Here is a 23,392-nt window from a genome sequence, read left to right on the forward strand (position 1 = left end):
TAATTTTAGAAATATTAAAGATGTATTTTAATTAATTATTTTTTTTACACCTGATTTTTTTCCACCCCTGTGCACCCTCTGACTGTTTCAAACCCCATACCTCCTTCCCATTCCCCTGTCTCCAAGAGGATGTACCCAGCACCAACCCACCACCCCACCTGACCTCTAAACTCCCTGGAGCCTCCAGTCTCTTGATGGTTAGGTGCATCATCTCTGAATGAACACAGACCAGGAAATCCTCTACTGTATGTGTGTTGGGGGCCTCATATCAGCTGATGTATGCTGCATGTTTAGTGGGCCAGTGTTTGAGAGATCTCAGAGGTCCAGATTAATTGAGACTGCTGGTCCTCCTACTGGATCGCCCTTCTCCTCAGCTTCTTTCAGCCTTCCCTAATTCAACAACAGTGGTCAGCTGCTTCTGTCCATTGGTTAGATGCAAATATCTGCATCTGACTCATTCAGCTGCTTTTGGGTCTTCCAGAGGGCAGTCATGCTAGGTCCCTTTTTGTGAGCACTCCATAGCCTCAGTAATAGTGTCAGGCCTTGGGACCTCTCCTTGAGCTGGATTCCACTTTGATCCTGTCGCTGGACTTACTTTTCCTCAGGCTTCTCTCCATTTCCATCCCTGTAATTCTTTCAGACAAGAACAATTATGGGTCAGAGTTGTGACTGTGGGTTGGAAACCCCCTCCCTCATTTGATGCCCCCCCCAACCCCGGCATCCACTCTCCCTCCCAAGTCGCTCCCTCCTTCCCCACTTGTGATTACTTTCGTCTCCATCCCAAGTGGTACTGAGGAGTCCTCACTTGGGCACTTCAGCTTGTTGACCTTTTTGAATTCTGTGGACTGTATCTTGGGTACTTTGTACTTTACATTTGAAATGTAAATAAATAAAATAAACAGTAAAAAATCTGAAAAAAAGAATCAGCTCCAGTTCGTGGTATTTATATTAGGGAATAGCCAAACAAGATTCAGTAGGACAAGAAACCACAGATGTCAGCACGTTTTCCACCTTGACGCCAAATACCTGTTGACATTTACTTGGTCAACCGCCGCGTGTTGCAGAGCATTAAAGCAGAAACTGTTTCAGAACTATAGAATATACTTAATTCACCACTTTTCTTCCCTTGGTCAGTAGAAGATGACCCTTCCACATAGGAGATGAATTTACCTGCTTCTGATAGCAACCTCTGCCTATATGGAGACATTAACACAATATCCATATATATAATTTGTGATTTTGGAACAGGTATAGTATAAAGCCAATTAGATTTTGTATTTAAAAAAAAACCTGAGATTGGCAACAATAAAGCACTTCATCACTAGAAGTTCTGAGGCAAATGTTCCTTTACATACTGTGCAATAAAAATGTATCCAACCCACCCTGCTTTCTCTTTCTGGTAGATGCTCTGCTCCGTGGATTTTTTCCATTTGTCTCTTTGGCATTTTCTATTTCTTTCCTGCAAATACTAAGTGAAGAATTCCAAATATTTCAGACATTTTAGACAGATTGTAAACAGAATGGCAGATAAACAGTTCTTAACATTTTGTGATTTTTTTATGTCTATTCAATTGTAATTTCTTTATGAGTTTTTAATATATTCTATGAAGATTCAATAGAAAATGTATGTTGCAACTGTTTCATTAATAAAAAAATGGAGAACATTACTTCCAATGTGTGTAAAACTACATCTGTCACCTTTTAAATATTTACTTATAGGATATCAAAGGACAACATAAGTCAGAATTCATGAGAAATATTTCATTTTTAAAATTTTTGTGTTTCAATTTTATTTGACTCCACATTTCTGTGGTGATTATTTTAAAGATCATTCCATCTTATTTCAAGAATACATTTTTTAAAATTTTTTACTCATTTAAAAGAATGAGGATTTTAAAAAGGAGGTTTAATTTCAAATCCAGCATGCCATAACATCTCTAGACTCTGTAAGAGTTCTGGGTTGCTGCATTTTTAGATAAATCATAATAGTTTGCTGAGCTCTTCAAATTTGATTATGAAGTCCATTACAATTATGTACTTACATAACGAAATACAGTATAAATTTCTCAAGAAAGTTTTTATTTTTTAAACAAGAATTTATTTATTTGATAATAAAAAATAAATATTAGGTGAAGCTCAAGCATAGAAACCTCTTACAATGTGAAGAAACATAATAGTTTCAGCTACTTACCAATGGCAAGGTAATGTTCTTATTTATGAAAGCTCTTTAACCTTTGACCTCTACTGCTAACTCAATTGGCTCCTAATGTATATTCACAAGTAAAAGGACTTTAGGGCCATGTAAGCTTGCAAAGAGCATGACATAACACAGTTACAGATTTTCTTACTTACACCACATACAGTTTCCTCTTTGGCATTATGAAACAAAAACAATTTAAATAGGAATTGTATATTTGCTAACTACTCCATACACATTTACGTTTTAGTAATTACCTGGCTACTAATATTAATTTGCTTTTTAACATTTTGCCACTTATGTACAAATAATCAGTAGAATTTTTCTTTAAAGAAATATTCATTTAAAATAATCTTTATAATCCTACCTTTATTAAAAATTTCTACAAAGCATTGGCTTCTTTGTTAAAGGAAAATAAAATAAAGTTGGCTGTAAAGAATTCTGATTTCTGAATTTCTCTGGGGTTCTATTATTTTAACCTTCCAAGAACACAAGTAATAGGTACTGAGAAAGAAACTGTCAAAGCTGATTATATCTTCAAAATTAGCCGAAGACAGTGCTCATCTACTGTCCTGTTTGCAAGTTAGATAAATACAGTTATCTCTCCCTTATATGAGCCCTCACAACTTGAGCTTCACACAATATCCATCTATTTAGTGGATTTTTTTTTCTTCTATTCAGCCAACATGAAAAGCTGACAGGATGACCTCTAACAAATCCAGCAATTTGAATGATTTGGCCTGCACAAATATTGGCTGTAACTACTAGCTGATTATGAAGTCTCCAGAAATAAGATGGACAGGGTATAATTTCCTCATCCTGTACAGAACAAAACACCAGAGATGAGAGATTAAAACACAGAAACTTATTTTCTAATATTTTATGGAGTCAAATTCAAGGTTTAGGAGCCATGATGACTACTTTCCGATGAGAACATTTTCTGGCTTTCACATGATTCTTCCCTCATTGGCCTCACCTTGTAGCTAGAGCATCCTTAGGGAGGGTGTTCTAGGGAACTAATTGCCTCATGATCTGGAGGCTATCTTAATGATATTATAATGGTTTTGGAAATGTCACAGACATTATTCCACAGCAGATTACAAACGAATATCCTTTACAGTTTTTAATTGTTTGTAAGTTGCATGTGTGTGCTGCTGCATGATGAGGTAAGAAACCATCATGTTTTCTGAACCTGGAGTCAGAGATGGTTGTATTGTACCATATGGGTGGAGAGAAACAAACCAGGGCCCTTTCTAAACATGATGTTGTTGTTGTTGTTGTTGTTGTTGTTGCTGTTGTTGTTGTTGTTGTTTTCAATTTCAAAGGAACTGAAGTTTCCTATATCAAATTGGGCTACCATCAACTTTGGGCATATTCCCTTGATTCATTCTTGATGTTGGAGGACCCAACCCACTGTCAACTCTAGCAAGGTGGTCCTTGATTTTGGACCCAACCCACTGTCAACTCTAGCAAGGTGGTCCTTGATTTTAAGAAAATGAAAGCTGAGCAAGCCACGAAAGTAGTCATAGTCTACACCGTTCATTTCAGTTGATGCCTCTCTTCAATTAAGTTCTGTATTGGTCAGGGTTCTCTAGAGTGACAGAACTTATGGATAGTCTCTATATAGTAAAGGAATTTATTGATGACCTACAGTCTGCAGTTAAATTCCAAACAATTGTCAGTAGCAGCTGTGAATGGTCCAAGGATCTAGCAGTTGCTCAGTCCCACAGGGCAAGCATTTGAAGGAGAGAGAGAGAGAGAGAGAGAGAGAGAGAGAGAGCCTTCCTTCTTTCAATGTCCTTATACCGTCTCCAGCAGAAGGTGTAGCCCAGATTAAAGGTGCATGTTACCACAACTTTAATCCCAAATGACCTTGAACTCTCGGAAATCTCCCCGTCTTAATCTTTTAGAATTCATACCCACTATGGGTTAAGATCTCCATACCTAGATCCAGGTCAGAAACTTCTATCTCCCAGCCTCCAGATTAGAGTCACTGGTGATGCTTCCAAGTCTGGATTATAGTTCATTTCAGATATAGTCAAGTTGACAACCATGTATAGCCAAGTTGTAGCCACTGCAAGTTCCTTCTCTTACTATCCATATTGGGCAATACACAGTCTGTAAGATGAAATAAAAATTTTCTTCTCCAGGTTACTTTTAGTTATGATATTGATCAAAGCAATGGAGTGTAGAATAGGACAAGCAAATGGTATTGGTAAGCTAGATCTCTAGCTCCAAACTAAGGTTTAGCTTATCTGTACAACTGAAACAACTACATGATGACCAACAATATCAACAAAATGATCCAGTGTGAGGCTGATCTGAAGCACCTGTACTAATGTTTCCCTTCATCCCTTCCTAACACTTGTCCGTTCAAAGAATCACACTCTTTTCATTGAGAAAGTCTAATGTGTTAAGTGTGATGCATTCCCGATGTAAATAAATAAAATAATTAATTATTTAAAAGGAGAGCTGTGTCATAATATAAACCCTCATATCAGATATTATAATTACATCTTTCCCTCCCCATTCCTCCTGCATAATAAAATACATCTTACTAGGTATGTCTGTGTAATGTTACTTGTATGTATTTGGGGGGGGAGGCAGGGCTGAGCATTTGACACTAGACAGCCAATTGATGAGAGCTTCCCTCGATTATTAACTTACTAAATTGGTAGCAAAATCCCTAATATCAGATCTATAGACATTCATTCTCGTACTGGAAGGTAAGTATCCTCTTCTTTCCTCATCAAGAGAATTTCTATTTGAATGAGATGGAGAGTGCTACAGAAAATTACAAATAATTAAAATTCAGGGTTGTAGATCCCAGTCCTAATAAATATATCTGTTAATGATCTTTAGACAAAAGTATCATGGAAATCTACTCCTTTAGAAACGTTCTTATAAATGTTGTTTAAACAGAGTACCTGTTTAATGGGGAAATAATACCACAATTCAAAGCCCTAAACCATCAAATAAAACTCCAGTACAGTCAATCGGGTTATGATGAATTGGGTCCCGAAGATCTCTGTTAGTCTTTATAGGATGTAGTCTATGCTATTTGTTACTTTTAAGAACTTGATAGCAAGTGTCTATTGCTGAAGATATCACATACTTGATCTAAGTGCTACAAATCCAGAACTTTGTTCCTATTGTCTAGTATTCATTGTGCTAAAAGGCATTCTACATATTATGAGAAGAAAACAGTAATCATGGGCCCTAGCTAGCTATTGACTCTTTGAGCTAAAATAATACAGCCACTGTTTTAATTCTCAAAAATATCATTTGCAACAGAAATGTATGGAATATGACCATCCACATTGAGACCTGAACTCACTAGAGGGAATTGTTTGATTGTGATTATTTGCCAGGCAATAGAGTCTCACCCACTCAAACCCAGAGACGGAATTGAAATAGCTTTCTAGCTCTTCCAGTCCCAAGAAATTAGCTAGCTAAGGAATCTCTCAAAAAGCCAGAGGGATTTGTACAGTTTATAAAACTACATAATTCTACATCATCAGGTACCCATTGAGAGAGAGTCTGGTTAACCAAATATCTAATTTCAGGGATCAGTTTGACTGAGTCAAGTGATATGCCACAGTCTTGTGTGTACCTTGGTAGATACTGCTATTTCTGGTCACAGGCTGTCAATCAGGCTTGGATTAAACAGAATGCTGTAGGAAGGAAACTGGATAGCTTCCAGTTGGCATGTGATGCTGGAGTAAGACAGTAGAAAACCTATAGACCCGGAATGGTTGGCTCATTCTCCTCCATAGACATGTTCTGAGCCCTCAGGCTTTTCAGACATCTGGGTAAATAATAAATGCTCTCAAGTGCCCTGGAATTATCAGTGCCTCAGAAAGATCTCCTGCTGAGAGAAAATGGCTAATCTCAGGCTGGGGACAAGTTGCTAAATTCTTTCTGACATCTGTAGGATTTCAGACCATCTCGGGCAAAATGTTGAACATGGCTGAAAAATTATGAAGGTCAGAACGTGAATTTTATTTTGAAACCTCTAAAGCTATAGTTGTTTTGTTTTGTTTTGTTTTGTCCTGCACTGGAAATATATCACTTTAGCATTTCTAATAATGATGAAAATAAACTTTGGCAAGCATAAAATATCTTCAAATAATTATAAACCAACTAACTTAATGAACACATGTGTATTGTTCACATCTGTCAACTTGCATACAGATGGAGGCCACTCAGAAAGCAGAGGGACTGCAATCAGACACACAATTGTGATCTACATATCTACAGAACTATTTTATTTTCCTAAGATGCCAACACACACTGTTTAGTTGGTCCACGGTACTCTTTTCCTCTTGTTTGGTTGGCTCTCCTTTTGTGTCTTTAACTTACAATTTCAAGATGTCATCCTTAGCCAAAGTATTTTAAATGGGCTCCTGTTTATATTATCCATATATCCTCTCTCGGCTTCTAGTATTTTAAGGTATGTAGGAAATAAATATTTAATGAAATAGTTTCCCTCTACAATTTCCATTCTGAAGTCTTAACTTCTTGAAAAGGAATAATTGTTATGACTTTTCCCCTTTCTATTGAAGCATAACACTGAATATATGCCATGTGTTTACTAACAACTAGATAGATATAGGTTGAATCACACTTAATGAATCAATAAAATAATATGGCAAGAATTACATTTCAGCCATTAATCAAATTTTTATTTTGTCTTTTGCCATTCATGTTGGAAATGCTGTTTTTTTAACTTGTCCCACATTAGTGTTTTATCTTATCTATAAAATGAAAATAATATTCACAAGTATAATTTATTATATACCTAACACATTACATTGTAAATTAGAAATAAAGATGTAAATAGAAGTTACTCTCTTACCATAGACAATCAAAATATGTCATTATTAAGCAAGATAATATATTTGCATGCTTATTGAATAAGCAAATCTATTTAAGAGATATTAGAAAATATAAATATTTCCTTAATTTTCGATTTCTATTCAATGATAATAGTGCATGAAAATCTTATATGAAACTCACAACTGTATGTCTGTTTTCAGCTATCCTTACAACAAAATAAGTTAAATGTTAAGCTTCAGTAGGCTTAGAAATCTAACATGATTAGTTCTCATTACTGTCATATTAAGCTTTTTTTCCTTATAATAAGGCAAATCTATTCTAAAGTGATCCTGATGGAACCAAATAACTGTCACACTGTGACTGTCCTTTACTGCCTCATTAACTTCAGGTCAACCAACAGAATATAAAAACAAAAGTAGCACAGCAAACAAAAGTCTGCTGGATGAAAATATTTATACTCATTTACTAAGTTTCATGACAAAAATGCACATAACAATAAAATGTTTCAGCACCTAACCATAAGTGTAAGTGTAATGTTTCATTTTACTTCTAACAAAAAACTCATCAGTTTCAAGAATGCCCAAATAAGTAAAATAATACAAGTTAAATAATCATAAAATAGCTTAATACTATGAAAGTAACTGGTGAGTTACATTCTTACTCTCACTATTCATATGCATAAGGAAGATGAAGACTTGACCATAATCTTGAGTTTCTCACTAATATTTTCTGAAGGATATTTTCCACTAAAACAATGTCCCACTCAAAATGTGAAATGTGCTTGTAGAATTTATGATTTTGTAACTCATGGACTTGAGAAGTATTTGATAATCAGACAAAATCAGTTTATTATATGCCTTTTTATATGATATGTAATGCAGATACCATTCTACAATAGACTCAATTTTATATTATTTGCATATTCCATATAAGAAGTATAAAAAAATCTTTTTCTTTCAGTATTTCTAGGAATTTATGGAGAACTTTTCAATAAAATTATGTCAAATATGTGAAAATATGCACTATACTGAGAAATAAAAATGGTTTTAATTTTACATTTCTTCTAGTGAATGTAAGGCAAGCTCTTAACAAAGTCCTATCAGTCAGCACCAGTTTTTTTTTGTAATTACAAATTAATATGCATATATTGGAATTATTCTCAAATTTTAACTACTATTTTTTATTTATGTTTTTCCACTGTCCATTGGCAGAACAGAAACTCAGAGGCAAGAAGTTTGTGCAGAAGCAATGGAGGTGTGCTACTCAATGGTTTTCTAGAGTTCTTACCCTCACCTTTGAGGATAGACTATTGCATATCACTGTGGGTGAAATAAACCCTTTCCTGCCTAATTTGCTTTGGGTCATGGTGTTTTATCACAGCAATAGTAACCCTAAGTAAGCCAAGTTGGTTCCAGCATATTGCTTTGACAGACCTGACTAGGTTTGGGGCAGAATTATGAATGACTTTAGAATTTTGACCTATAGAAATCCTTGAGTGCTGAGAGCTTAGGGGGAGGTTCTGTAGGAGCTTGGAAGATAAAAACTGTTGAGAGCAGTGCAGATGATGGAGGTCTGGCTTGTGAAGTTTCAGTGTAGAAGTTTAGACACAATCAGAGCCATTTGCTATTTTGGGATGGGAATCTATGATTCATGTTTTCTGGAACTGATGATCAGCTCGGTTAACAAGAGACTGGAACCAATTTAAAAATCGAAAAAGAACGTTCTTTTGTTACTGGGACCATAGATGCTGGTCAGCTGCAGATGAGAAATTAGCAATGATTAAGAAGAAACTTGCATCATTGAAATGTTCTAAGAAGTGTTTTCTTAGAGTCCCTACATATACAGAAGCTGTGTGGCAGAGGTGTCCAAAGTTGTACCTTGCCCTGCCAGACAACTAGGTATGTGTAAGAATCACCCAGGTGGTACTGGTTCTGAAGGCATAAAGGGTCATGGAGAACAGCTGAGGTTTGGCACTGTGTAGCAGGGATGGAAGCCCAGAAGAGAACTCAGAAGAGGCTGATGGTGAAGAGCAGCTACCTTGATTTCCATGGTGGCTGTACAAGTAAGTACTTTCATCTCCAACAATGGAAGTTCTTGCTCCACATTCTTTTTGTTGTTGTTGTTGTTGTTGTTGTTGTTCTTGGCTACTTTTTTTCAAATTTTCTATTAGATATTTTCTTCATGTATATTTCAAATGCTATCCCAAAAGTCCCCTATAGGCTCCCCTTGGCCTGCTCCCCTACCCACTCACTCCTACTTCTTGGTCCTGGCATTCCCCTGTACTGGGGCATATAAAGTTTGCAATACCAAGGGGCCTCTCTTTCCAATGATAGCCGACTAGGCTATCTTCTGCTACATATGAAACTAGAGACATGAGCTCTAGGGGTACTGGTTAGTTCATATTGTTGTTCCACCTATAGGGATGCAGCTCCTTGGCTACTTTCTCTAGCTCCTCCATTGGGGGCCCTAGGTCCCATCCATAGATTGTGAGCATCCACTTTTATATTTGCCAGGCACTGGCATAGCTTCACAAGAGACAGATATATTAGGGTGCTTTCAGCAAAATCTTACTGGCATATGCAATATTATCTGCGTTTGGTGGCTGATTATGGAATGGACCCCCGAGTGGGGCAGTCTCTGGATGGTCCATCCTTTTGTCTTAGCTCCAAACTTTGGCTCTGTAACTACTTCCATGGGTATTTTATTCCCTACTCTATGGAGGAATGAAGTATCCACGCATTGGTCTTCCTTCTTCTTGATTATCTTGTGTTTTGCAAATTGTATCTCAGGTATTCTAGGTTTCTGGGCTAATATCCAAGTATCAGTGAGTGCATATCAAATGACTTCTTTTGTGATTGGGTTACCTCACTCAGGATGATATCCTCCAGATACATCCATTTGTCCAAGAATTTCATAAATCCATTGTTTTTTAATAGCTGAGTATTACTCCATTGTGTAAATTTACCACATTTTCTGTATCCATTCTTCTGATGAGGGACATCTGGGTTCTTTCCAGCTTCTGGCTATTATAAACAAGGCTGCTATGAACATAGTGGAACATGTGTCCTTATTACCACTTGGAACATCTTCTGGATATATGCCCAGGAGAGGTATTCCTGGATCTGCAGGTAGTACTATGTCCAGTTTTCTGAAGAACCACCAGAGTGATTTTCAGAGTGGTTGTACAAGCTTGGAATCCCACTAGCAATGGAAGAGTGTTCCTCTTTCTCCACATCCTTGCTAGCATCTGCTGTAACATGAATTTTTGATCTTAGACATTCTGACTGGTGTGCAGTGGAAAATTTGCATTTTCCTGATGATCAGGGATGTTGAACATTTTTCCAGTGCTTCTCAGCTGTTCGGTATCCCTCAATTGAGAATTCTTTGTTTAGCTCTGTACCCCATTTTTAATGGGGATATATGAATGTCTGGAGTTCAGCTTCTTGAGCTCTTTGTATATATTGGATATTAGTCCCCTATCAGATTTAGGATGGGTAAAAATTCTTCTCCAATCTGTTGGTGGCCTTTTTGTCTTATCGACAGTATCTTATGCCCTACAGAAGTTTTGCAATTTTATGAGGTCCAATTTGTCGATTCTTGATCTTACAGCACAGGCCATTGCTGTTCTGTTTAGGATTGTTTCCCCATGTGCCCATATCTTCGAGGCTTACCCCACTCTCTTCTCTATAAATTTCAGTGTCTCTGGCTTTATGTTCTTTGATCCACTTATACTTGACATTAGTACAAGGAGATAAGAATGGATCAATTCGAATTCTTCTACATGATAACTGTCAGTTGTGACAGTACCATTTGTTGAAAATGCTGTCTTTTTTCCACTGGATGGTTTTAGTTCCCTTGTCAGAGATCAAGTGCCCATAGGTGTGTGGGTTCATTTCTTGTTCATTTCTATTCCATTGATCTACCTGTCTGTCACTATACCAGTACCATGAAGTTTTTATCACAATTGCCTTGTAGTACAGCTTGAGGTCAGTCATGGTAAATCCCCCAGAGGTTCTTTTATTATTGAAAATATTTTTTGCTATCCTAGGTTTTTTGTTATTCCAGACGAATTTGCAAATTGCCCTTTCTAACTCAGTGGCGAATTGAGTTGGACTTTTGATGGGGATTGCATTGAATCTGTAGGTTGCTTTTGGCAGGATAGCCATTTTTACTATATTAATCCTGCCAATCCATGAGCATGGGAGATCTTTCCATCTTTTGAGATCATCTTCAATTTCTTTCTTCAGAGACTTGAAGTTCTTGTCATACAGATCTTTAACTTCCTTAGTTGAGTCACACCAAGGTATTTTATATATTTTGTGACTATTGTGAAGGCCGTTGTTTCCCTAATTTCTTTCTCATCCTGTTTATCCTTTGTGTATAGAAAGGCCCCTGATTTGTTTGAGTAAATTTTATATCCAGCTACTTCACTGAAGCTGTTAATCAGGTTTAGGATTTCTCTGGTGGAATTTTTAGGGTCACTTATATATACTATCATTTCATCTACAAATAGTGATATTTTGACTTCTTCCAATTTGTATCCCCTTGTTCGCCTTTGGTTGTCTAATTGCTCTGGCTAGGACTTCTAGTACTATATTGAATAGGTAGTGAGAAAGTGTGCAGCCTTGTCTAGTCCCTGATTTTAGTGGGATTGCTTCCAGCTTCTCTCGATTTACTTTGATGTTGGTTACTAGTTTGCTGTATATTGCTTTTATTATGTTTAGGTATGGGCCTTGAATTCCTGATCTTTCCATGACTTTTAACATGAAGGGGTGTTGGATTTTGTCAAATGCTTTCTCAGCTTCTAACAAGATGATCATGTAATTTTTGACTTTGAGTTTGTTTATCTAGTGGATTACGTTGATGGATTTCCTTATATTAAACCATCCCTGCATCCCTGGGATGAACCCTACTTAGTCATGATGGATGGTCATTTTGGTGTGTTCTTTGAATCGGTTTGCGAAGATTTTATTGAGTATTTTAACATTGATATTAACAAGGGATATTGGTCTGAAGTTCTCTTTCTTTGTTAGATCTTTGTGTGGTTTAGATATCAGAGTAATTATGGCTTCATAGAATGAATTGGGTGGAACACCTTCTGTTTCTATTTTGTGGAATAGTTTGAGGAGAGTTGGAATTAAGTCTTCTTTGAAGGTCTGATAGAACTCTGCACTAAACTCATCTGGTCCTGGGCTTTTCTTTGGTTGGGAGACTATTAGTGACTGCTTCTATTTCTTTAGAGGAAATGGGACTGTTAAAATAGTTAACCTGATCCTGATTTAACTTTGGTACTTGGTATCTGTCTACGAAGTTGTCCATTCCATCGATGTTTTCCAGTTTTGTTGAGTATAGCCTTTTGTAGTAGGATCTGATGAGGTTTTGGATTTCCTCAGGTGCTGTTGTTATGTCTCCTTTTTCATTTTTGATTTTGTTAATTAGGATACTGTCCCTGTGCCCTCTAGTTAGTCTGGCTAAGGGTTTATCTATCTTGTTGATTTTCTCAAAGAACCAGCTCCTGGTTTGATTGATTCTTTGAATAGTTCTTTTTGTTTCCACTTGGTTGATTTCAGCCCTGAGCTTAATTATTTCCTGCCGTCTACTCCTCTTGGGTGATTTTGCTTCCTTTCATTCTAGAGCTTCTAGGTATGCTGTCAGACTGCTAGTGTATGCTCTCTCTAGTTTCTTTTTTGGAGACATTCGGGTCTATGTGTTTTCCTCTTAGGACTGCTTTCATTGTAACCTCCTTCAGCCTAGGCAGGCTGGTTCAGACCATAGGCCACTGAGGCGGGGCCACCTGCCTTGCTGCTTCTCCACTTAGTTTCCTCTGATGTTACACTGCCTGCCACCTGCCATGAGGCCGAACTGGTTCTCCAAGACTTTCCAGAGTTAACTACAACCTTTGAATCTGGCGAATTGGTGCTAAAAGGCTCTGCTGAGAACATCAAGAAACTTGGCGTGACTGGGGATGGATTTCCCTCTTTATAAGCACATACTTTTTTATTAAACATTCGAACCTTGAACAGACTAGTGTGTCTTGGTTCCATTATTTCTCGACCCACCTAGATTCCTAGATTCTCTTTCAACTCCAGGATGCCTCCCATGCTCGAACCCCGCCATGAGAGCTTCAAGCCGCCTCCAACGTTTCATTTTGTCCCATAAGTTTCGGTTTGATGTGGTTTCACTTTCATTAAACTCTAAAAAGTCTTTAATTTCTTTCTTTATTTCTTCCTTTACCAAGGTATCATTGAGTAGAGCATTGTTCAGTTTCCACGTGAATGTTGGCTTTTTATTATTTATGTTGTTATTGAAGATCAGTCTTAGACCATGGTGATCAGATAGGATGCATGGGATAATTTCAATATTTTTGTATCCGTTGATTCCTGTTTTGTGATCAATTATATGGTCAGTTTTGGAGGAGGTACCATATGGCATGGAGAAGAAGGTATATCCTTTTGTTTTAGGATAAAATGTTCTGTAGTTATCTGTTAAATCCATTTATTTCATAACTTCTGTTAGTGTCCATGTATCTCTGTTTAGTTTCTTTTTCCAGGATCTGTCTATTGGTGAGAATGGGGTGTTGAAGTCTCCCACTATTATTGTGAGATGTGCAATGTCTGCGTTGAGCTTTACTAAAGTTTCTTCAATGAATGTGGCTGCCCTTGCATTTGGAGCATAGATATTTAGAATTGAGAGTTCATCTTGGTAGATTTTAACTTTGATCAGGATGAAATGCCCCTCCTTGTCTTTTTTGATAACTTTGGGCTGGAAGTCAATTTTATTCCATATTAGAATGGCTACTCCAGCTTGTTTCTTTGGACCATTTGCTTGCAAAAATTGTTTTCCAGCCTTTTACTCTGAGATAGTGTCTGTCTTTGTCCCTGAGGTGGGTTTCCTGTAACCCGCAAAATGTTATGTCCTGTTTGAGTAGCCAGTCTATTAGTCTATGTCTTTTTATTGAGTCCATAGATGTTAAGAGAAATCAAAGAAAAGTAATCGTTGCTTCCTCTTATTTTTGTTGTTAATGTTGAGATTCTGTTGTGGCTATTTTCTTTTAGGTTTGTTGAAGAATTACATTCTTGCTTTTTTCTAGGATATAGTTTCAATATTTGTGTTGGTGTTTTCCCTTTATTATCCTTTTAGGGGCTGGATTTTTGTGAATCCAAGATATTGTGTGAATTTTGTTTTGTGATGGAATACTTTGGTTTCTCCATCTATGGCAATTGAGAGTTTTGCTGGGTATACTAGCCTTGCCTGGCATTTGTGTTCTCTTAGTGTCTTTATAACATCTGTCCAGGATCTTCTGGCTTTCATAGTCTCTGGTGAGAAGTCTGGAGTAATTCTAGTAGGTCTGCCTTTACATGTTACTTTACCTTTTTCCCTTACTGCTTTTAATATTATGTCTTTATTTAGTGCATTTGTTGTTATGATTATTATGTGTTGGGAGGAATTTCTTTTCTGGTCCAGTCTATTTGGAGTTCTGTAGGCTTCCTGTATGTTCATGGGCAGCTCTTTCTTTAGGTATGGGAAGTTTTCTTCTATAATTTTGTTGAAGATATTTGCCGGCCCTTTAAGTTGAAAATCTTCATTCTCATCTACTCCTATTATCCGTAGGCTTGGTCTTCTCGTGTCCTGGATTTCCTGGATGTTTTGAGTTAGGATCTTTTTGCATTTTGCATTTCCTTTGATTGTTCTGTCTATGTTCCCTATGGAATCTTCTGCATCTGAGATTCTCTCTTCCATCTCTTGTATTCTGTTGCTGATGCTCACATCTACAGTTCCTGATTTCTTTCCTAGTATTTCTATCTCCAGAATTTTTTCCCTTTCCATTTTCTTTATTGTGTCTACTTCCCTTTTTAGATCTTGGATGGTTTTGCTCAATTCCATCCCCTGTTTTGTTGTGTTTTCCTGTAATTTTTTAAGGGGTTTTTGGTGTTTTTCTTTAAGGACTTCTATCTGTTTAGCAGTGTTTCCCTGCAGTTCTTTAAGGACTTCTACCTGTTTAGCAGTGTTCTCCTGTAATTCCTTGAGGGATTTTTGTGCTTCTTCTATATTGGCTTCTACCTGTTTAGCAGTGTTATCCTGTATTTTTTAATGAGTTATTAATGCCCTTCTTAAAATATTCTACCACCATCATGAGGTATTATTTTAAATCCTTATCTTGCTTTTCAGGTGTGTTGGGGTATCCAGGACTTGCTGTGATGGGCATACTGGGTTCTGATGATGCCCAGTGTTCTTGGTTTTTGTTAGTTGGATTCTTGCATTTGCCTTTCGCCATCTGGAAAACTCTTGTGCTAATGTTCAAGCTGTCTCTGGCTGGAGCTTGATCTCCTGTGATTCTGTTAGCCTCTCTGTCAGCACTCCTGGGAGTCCAAATCTCATCTGAGTTCCAGTGGTCAGAGCACTCTCTGCAGGCAAGCTCTCCTCTTGCAGGACAGGTGTCCTAAAGTCTGGAGCTCTGATCCACCTCCTGAGTCCTGGGGTCAGAGCTCTCCCTGTAGGCTGACTCTCCTCTGGCAAGGAAGGTGCCCATGGGTCTGGGTCTCAGCTCCACCTTCTTGCTGAGGATGAAGGCCCAACAGGGCACTATCTAAGAAGCTCTGTTGCTTCTCTCACCCATGTTCTCTCAGGTGATCATGAGTTCCTGGGTGTTCTAGGGGTCCTGTAGCATGGAGAGCCCTCTGGGGCCCTAGATGCCCTAGGACAGGTTCACACAGAAGGTGGCAGGGCTGGCCCTGACCTGAACAGATCCCAGCCTCTGGTTGGGCGGGGTTCCTCTGTCCCTGTTCCTGCTGGCAGAAGACACTCCTTGATCCTTTACAGCTGATGTTGCATTCCACTCACCTGTGATCCTGAGGTGATCCCAGAGGTCCTGCTGGCATGGAGAGTACTCTAGGTCCTCTGGTTGTCTCCAGTGGGTTCAGGTGGAATATCACATATAGTTTTTCTTATGTAGTTATTACTTCTACCTATAATTATTATATGTTAAAATGAATGCTTCTTATTATGATATTATTTAAGTATGTGTTCCAGGGTGTTTAGCCATTGCAAAATAAGAAAACAACACACATAGTTTCATGATTTAGTATGGTAAATTCAAGCTCTCTGCATTGGCTTTTGAAGAATCCTTTTCAAAAATCTGTTTTCGAAAACTGATATTTATATTTTATATGAATAGGCTCATAAGATAGATAAAGATAGATGATAGATAGATAGATAAATAGATAGATAGATAGATAGATAGATAGATAGATGTGTGCATTTATATACTGATATGTAAGCCTATGGGTATGCATTTACTTATATGTAGGTATAAACTTATATGTGCTCTTGTATGTCTTAAAATTATCACATCAAAACTTTTTTTATTTTATCAGTTTTATTTTCAAGTGTATGTTAGTGTGTATGTGTGTGTGGGGGGGAGGTGTGGAGGAGTTAGGTGTTATTTGGTATGCACATGAGTGTGCAGGTTCCAATAGAAGCCAGAAGGAGGCAATGGAACCTGTAGACTCAAACCTCTCCTATGAATTTTCTCTATCATAGAGATACCAGCCACCTAAGAGTAAAGTCTGTCCTAATGACCTTAACTCAACTACTTGCATCCTTTAACTCATGTTTATCTTAAGTCACATTCTGTGCTACTAGGAGTTAAAACTTTGCCACATGGGTTATGGGAGAATGCAGTTCACTGCATGAAACAATTATTACTATATCTTCAAATTGTTAGTCCCCTTGAGAATTCTAAAGTGGTTTCTCTCTGAACTTTTATTAAAGATCTAAAAGTTAGCAATATGTACTTTGGCTTCAAAGGGAAAATATCCTAATTAAAATGGTTTTTAAAGATAGAGCAGGAGAGAAGGGAAGAGGGAGAGGACAGTTGAAGCAACAAGAGGAGAAGGAAGTGAAAACTTAAAAGGATGGAGAATATAAACAGTGTATATCAGATACAAAAATAACATTATGCTGAGATTTTGGAAATATTTCTTTTATCACTTTTCATCCTTTCAGATGCAGTAGGCAGGCTATGGCTTTGGTCAGGGGCATGCCTTTAGACACTGGGCTTGCAGATTCTGGCTTTCTTTTCCTTCTTGAATCACTGATTTCAAATGGTGACTCTTTTCAATTAAAGAGCCACATCAAAATCTCTAGGACATTGGATTCTGATTATATGTTTCACTATTTATTCACATAGAAGTCACACTTCTGAATATAGAAAACGTATCTAGAAAAATATCTCCCAGTGCAAAGATAGGATACCTTACCAACAAATTTTAAAAGTGAAAGGGGTATCTGTGTTGTAAAACTACATTCTCTTATGACACATTTTTTCTATTCATCTATTTTCTTATGAATGCTTTTGTAGAGTTCCCACAAAGTCATTTTTTGTTTGTTTGTTTTGTTGTTGTTTTTTCCCCTTATGAGAGATAGTGAGAAAGAGAATTAAAATCACAGGGTAGTTAGAATAAATGGATAGTGAGTGGTGGAGGAAGATCCAAATGAATGCTTTTGTGAGGCATGTGGAGCCTTAATAAATCCGTTTAAAAAAATACATAAGCAAACAATCAAAAAATATTCATGTGCTCCAAGAGACATTATAGGTGTTGCTACTGTATCATATGTGAATCAATAGGTGGCAAAGAGCTGAGAGGGTACACCTATGCTTAGTGTTCTGATTTATGAACATCCAGAAGATTAGTAGCCTAACTTGAAAGAAGTGAGCCTGACATCACCACCCATCTGGCGCCAGGAGGCACAGACAGGGAGCTAGCATGAGACAACCATCAATCCAGCACACACAGGCCTAGACAGGCTCCCAGGGCAGAGTCACTGGCCCTGTCTGTCACTTGCTGCAGCACTCAGGAGAGCAGGCTCTGCACTTTACCCAGGCAGCATATTAGAACTGGCACTGGATGTGGGATTTGGGGGGTGATCTGGATCCAAGGGTAGGAGCATGGGAGAGCCTGGCCCTGCCTCTTGTTTGCTGTGCTGTGACTTCTACAATGCAGAGATCCATTCCCCTTCCTTTTGCTCTTTCCATCTGTAGTGGGAGAGCTGGCCTTACATCAGCACAACAGAGCTGATCCTGATCCTATGACCAAGGGTGATCTGACCTCAAGGGTGTGAATATTAGAGAGTTGGTCCTGCAACTTATCTGCCCTGCTGCAGCATGAGTAAAGGAGAGATGACATCCCCGGCTGTCACCCCTTGTCATTCTTAGCAGTTTGGAAAATTGGCCTTGGGGTCCTGAGAGCAGGAGAGCAAGCCCTGCACCACTCCTGGGCATCAGGAGAGAGTTGGCTCTGGTTCTGAGTGCTGCTGGAGAGCATGCCCTGAGGGTATGAAATCTGGAGAGCCTGCAGGTTGACCAGCTCAGATACTTCTTGGACTCAGATCCAGGGCTTTGAATTGGTCCACTCCAACATCCACCCCATGGTAAAGAGTTGGAATATATGAAGTGGACAGTCAGTCCTACAGATCTAAAACTACAAGATCTCCATTGCAAAGGGCAACAACATGATATCTGAGAGTACAGTGAGTTTCTGGGATCGATAAAACAACAGAATGCAGAGGCCTCATGGCAGACCAATGAGCCATTTGCAATGATCATATGTAAACAAAGAAGTGTGGACAAAAAGTGTATATTGTGGAACACACTGTACATACTAAGCTTCTACAAAGAGATTTTTTTTCTGTTGCAGAGAGATTGCAAGGGTAGAGGGCATGTAGGAGAGGAAGGGGGAGACTGAATGAGTTTGGGGTACATGGTGGGAAATTCACAAAGAGCCAATAAGAAGATAAAAATAAAAGAAAGAAAGATACATGGTCCCAGTTATAGTATTCCTGTCATTCCTAGACAGCCAAGACAGAGAAAAATAGGCAGAGGATCAGTGTGTCTGAGGTAAGGTGTATCTGACATCTGCATGTTGACCATGCTAAAGCACCTGTTTTGAGAAGTCTGAATGAAGACTAAATCAATGAGACAGAAAAGTGATAAATTCTCACCTGTACTGGATACATTTCTATCTGTCGCAAGTCTATACTACTAATATTGAGTGATGCATAAAGTATATATGATGTATATTAAATGGAAATTTGTCATGTGCTATTTGAACACCTTAGAAGCTAATTCTAGAAGCAAAACTACAACCTCCATCACTGCAATTCAGACTTGAACATGTTTTATTTCAAGGTATCCATCAAAACACCTGTGTCTAGAGATTTGCTGGTCCTTGATTCTGTAAAGAAGTGAAAAGAAAGTACAAAAAAACAAAAAACTAAAACAAAATTAAGAACACTTTGACTTTCAGAACAACTGGGAGACAGTTGTCTATGTGGACCAGTATTGACTGAGATGTACTTATGTTACATGAATTATAACAGGTGTGCAAATATTAGTATAAATTCCAAAATACAGATAGAAGTATTATTATGGGAAAGTTATTTTAACACCTCTTAGTATAAGTAGTATAAGTAGTCTATATGCTACTTATAACTCCTTAATAACAGGTATATGTCCATCATCATTAACAATTCATTGGACTGCTTTGTCTTGCACACAATTATTTATAAAAATAAGTTGGGAAGAATGAGTAAATATTTTCAAGTATCTTAATTTATATAACAAAAATATTTTTTTAAAAATTATGAACTTGTGAGATGATTCTTAGATCTGTCTGACATTTGCAAAACTGCAACTTAATGAGGTGTATGTTAAATATAAAATCAAAAATGGTAACTTCCTTTTGAGTTATCATTCATGAAAATGAAGATATATATATATATATATATATATATATATATATATATATATATATATACAGTGTTGTGCTATAAAAGTCCAAATACCATAATTATCCTAGACTTTTCAACTATCATAATGAACCATAATTCTAGGGTAGTATTTGTAGTTGCCCAGAGCCTTGAGAATTATTTTAGGTTCTCAATCTAAGAGGTAACTAAAAGATTGCCAGAACAGTACATACTTCCATAGCCCCATCACCCTGCCAGTATGCACCTCCCCCCTGTATCTATGGCTTATCAGTGTGCCTGTACCCCTGTCCCCACAGCCTGCCTGTCTTCCAGAAGGTCTGCCCTAAATAGGGAAACAGGAAACTTCCTCTAACCTAGGTCACACAACTCCACTAGCCTCTGAAGAGGTCTGCTCCAATCTGAGACACCCAGTCCAGTTAGTATCAGAGATAACAAAATGGCAAAAGAAAAGCACAAGGACAGGATTCCTTTGAGTAAGTTTTTAATATAACAAACATTGCCACAGATAGTCAAAACCAGCTCCCATTACCCAACATTGCACAGAGCATCTCATGTCCACTGCCTCTTACTAGTTTCTTTTGCTTTGTGTCATTTTGACCAAAAATGATGTTCTATTTATTAAATGAAAATTATACTGCGTTATTGAGTTTAAATGGAAATTGCTATCAAATCAAACAGCATAAATTTGATCATGGCAAAACACAGAGTGGAATGAGGCACTAAATTATGAATGCTGTCCACTAACCTTACCATGCCATGTCATCCCCCACCACACACACACACATACACACACAGTGTGAATAAATACATTTTAATTGAAACTTGTGAAAAAATAAAATTTATGTTCCCAATTTTATAAATTAATATCAAATATTTGTTCTATTTATGGCATTTTTATTCATAAAATATGTGAATCACTTGACAAAAGTATAAAAATATTTTAAAAAACAATCTTGTACTTACTGTTCTATCTTCTTGAAAGTGACAATTTAAGATAATTACTTGATTAAAATACATGATTTGCTATTCTGTAGTATTTCTGATTTTACATTGGAATGTGCAAAATACAAATCAGTCACTGATTATTGATGTTTTCTATTTAACAAGTAAGGTTGCATTTCTAATTTTAAAGAGAAGGTACTTTTTCACATATTGAATTAATAAAAACATTGCTCATAACTTGGTTTAAGAGTAGTAATTGCAGCCATAAAACATTTCTTCTATTTAAAATAAGCTTGGAGAATATTTACTTTTATAGTAGAGAAATGTGAGTTTTTAGATTGCTTTAAAAATACCACTGAAATGATATCAGATATTCAATTTTCTTTATTCTTCCAAACTCTTTTAACATGATATTATGTAGTCAAAACAGTAAAAGACATAGTTAAAATGATAAGTTATCTCATACTATCAGCTCAAATAACTTATACCTTTATCTTAATTGTAGATAGTTTTGAAATAGAACACCAAGGAGAATCTTTTTCCAATGTGTTCTGAACTTGAAATATTTTCTCTGGGTATTGATAGAAAGAATAACAATAATATATACAGACAGACACATCACTGAAAACATAGTTTTTAATACTGTTTAATGTATGTTACTTTTCCTAGATAAAAATTCAGCAATTAGAAAAAAAAATTGGAAGAGTCACAGTTGTTTATGCTTTAATTTTATATTACTTAAAACCCTGATTTGGGGAAGGAAAATATTAATATAAAGTATAATGAAATATTATTTGATGCACTATTTATCTGTAGAAAAATAGTTGGTTAATGTTTTAAAGTCCTGTTCTCACTACATGAAAAAAATATATGTATTTAACATATAGTGTATATTGTTGGCAAGTTTTTAAAATAATGGAATTATGAACATGCCCCAGTATAGGGGAATGCCAGGGCCAGGAAGCAGAAGTGTGTGGGTCGGTGAGCAGGGGGAGCAGGGAGGGCATAGGGTGTTTGTGGAAGGGAAACCAGGAAAGGGGATAACATTTGAAATAAAAATAAAGAAAACATCTAATAAAGAAAAAAGAATGTCCATTCTATGTACAGACTTATGAGATTATTTGTAAGTAATTAAAATTTTGATGTACATAATTAGGTTTAGGCATTTACAGTTAGTGCATTTGAGTTGTACATAATGTATATTATAAAGCAATAAACACAAATATTAAGTACAATAAAATGTTTACAACATTTCTTTAAATTTGCTGTTTTAGTTAATTGGAAACATAATAATCAAGTTTAGAAAAATCATTTGGCTTATTTTGGAAAAACATAGTGAAAGAATCAAGCAATTTTTGCTCAAATATCATGTAGATGATTTTGATGATTTCTTAACCTTACTTCCCTAAATAATTTGTAAACTAAATTTAAATTCCAGGTATTGAATAATTTACTAAATACTGAGTGTGGCTTGATGAATGGGGAACCGATCAGAACTGTAGACATTACAGCTTGACGGTATTTTTCAGGATTTCCTTTCCTCCTCATTAAAAGAACAGTATCACTGTTTTATTAAAATTATATACACACATATACACAGAAACACATACATAAACCTTTAAAATCTGTTTTAGATAACATGTATGACTTTCTTTCCTTTACTTCCCTCAGCCTCTTCAACTGTTCTCCATAAAATCCCTCCCACAACCCCCATTTCTCAAGTTGTTTGTCTTTTCATCTTCTATTACTATTGTTATATCATGTGTGAGAGAATATATATATATATTCACACCATTGATTTGTTTTTCATTAGCTTGTATGTATATAAGAAGTATATTATCTACTGAGCCATCAAAGAATCCATAAAGACAGTTTTTCTTTAATACAAAAATCAGATAATCCACTACATATATATATATAATATATATATAGTGAAATCCATTTAAGTTTTATAGGTGCAAATACATATTGTGCATGTGTGTGTGAGTGTGTGTGTAGAAGCGTCAACCAGAGAAGATTTTATATTTTGATAGAAGTGAGAAAACCGATCTATGAATGAAAGATTACATTTTTAACACAATCATTCCTATTTAATATATTTTCATTTGCTAACAGATCCAAAAATCTATAAGTTCTTTGACTTTGAATTCATATTTCCCTTTTAAATATGTTTTCTCTTCTTTCCTGCATCCTAATTTCTTAGCATTATCACATGAATAAAGCAAGAGAATGATACAGGAATGTGTAGTCTTCCATCTCTTTGGCTTAAGGCTCTGATGCAGGGATTAGAAATTTAATGACCTCACAGGAGTTGATTGTCTGCAGCAAGTTAAAATTTGGAAGATGCCCATGGTGGGTATACCTCCTGAGTTCTTTCCCTTAAATTAGGCCATTTATCTGATCATGGAAGAGATTTGAGGAAATCATGTTTCCAATATATGCTGGTTACCATTATTGGACACACCCAGCATCATGATCTAGTGTGAATAGAAAGCTGGATACAGAACTCTGAGGAGCATGTATTGGGTAAGTCAAGATAAGAAAATCTGAAAAGTACATTTTAAAGCAGTCTCTAGTTGAGGAAAGTTTAAAGCCACATCAAAAACATAGGAATCCATCATTGCAATTAAAAGAATGATAGTTTTT

At 36.6% G+C, this 23,392-nt stretch overlaps 1 non-coding gene across 1 annotated transcript; it reads left to right on the plus strand.

Moving 5' to 3' along the window:
* Positions 1-17,609: 17,609 nt before the first annotated feature.
* Gm26278 lies at positions 17,610-17,741 on the plus strand. The gene has a single exon (XR_003949115.1). It is a non-coding gene; the product is annotated as a small nucleolar RNA SNORA17 (small nucleolar RNA).
* The last annotated feature ends 5,651 nt before the right edge of the window (positions 17,742-23,392 follow it).

Source organism: Mus musculus, chromosome 10 (assembly GCF_000001635.26).
Source record: "Mus musculus strain C57BL/6J chromosome 10, GRCm38.p6 C57BL/6J".
NCBI lineage: Eukaryota > Metazoa > Chordata > Mammalia > Rodentia > Muridae > Mus > Mus musculus.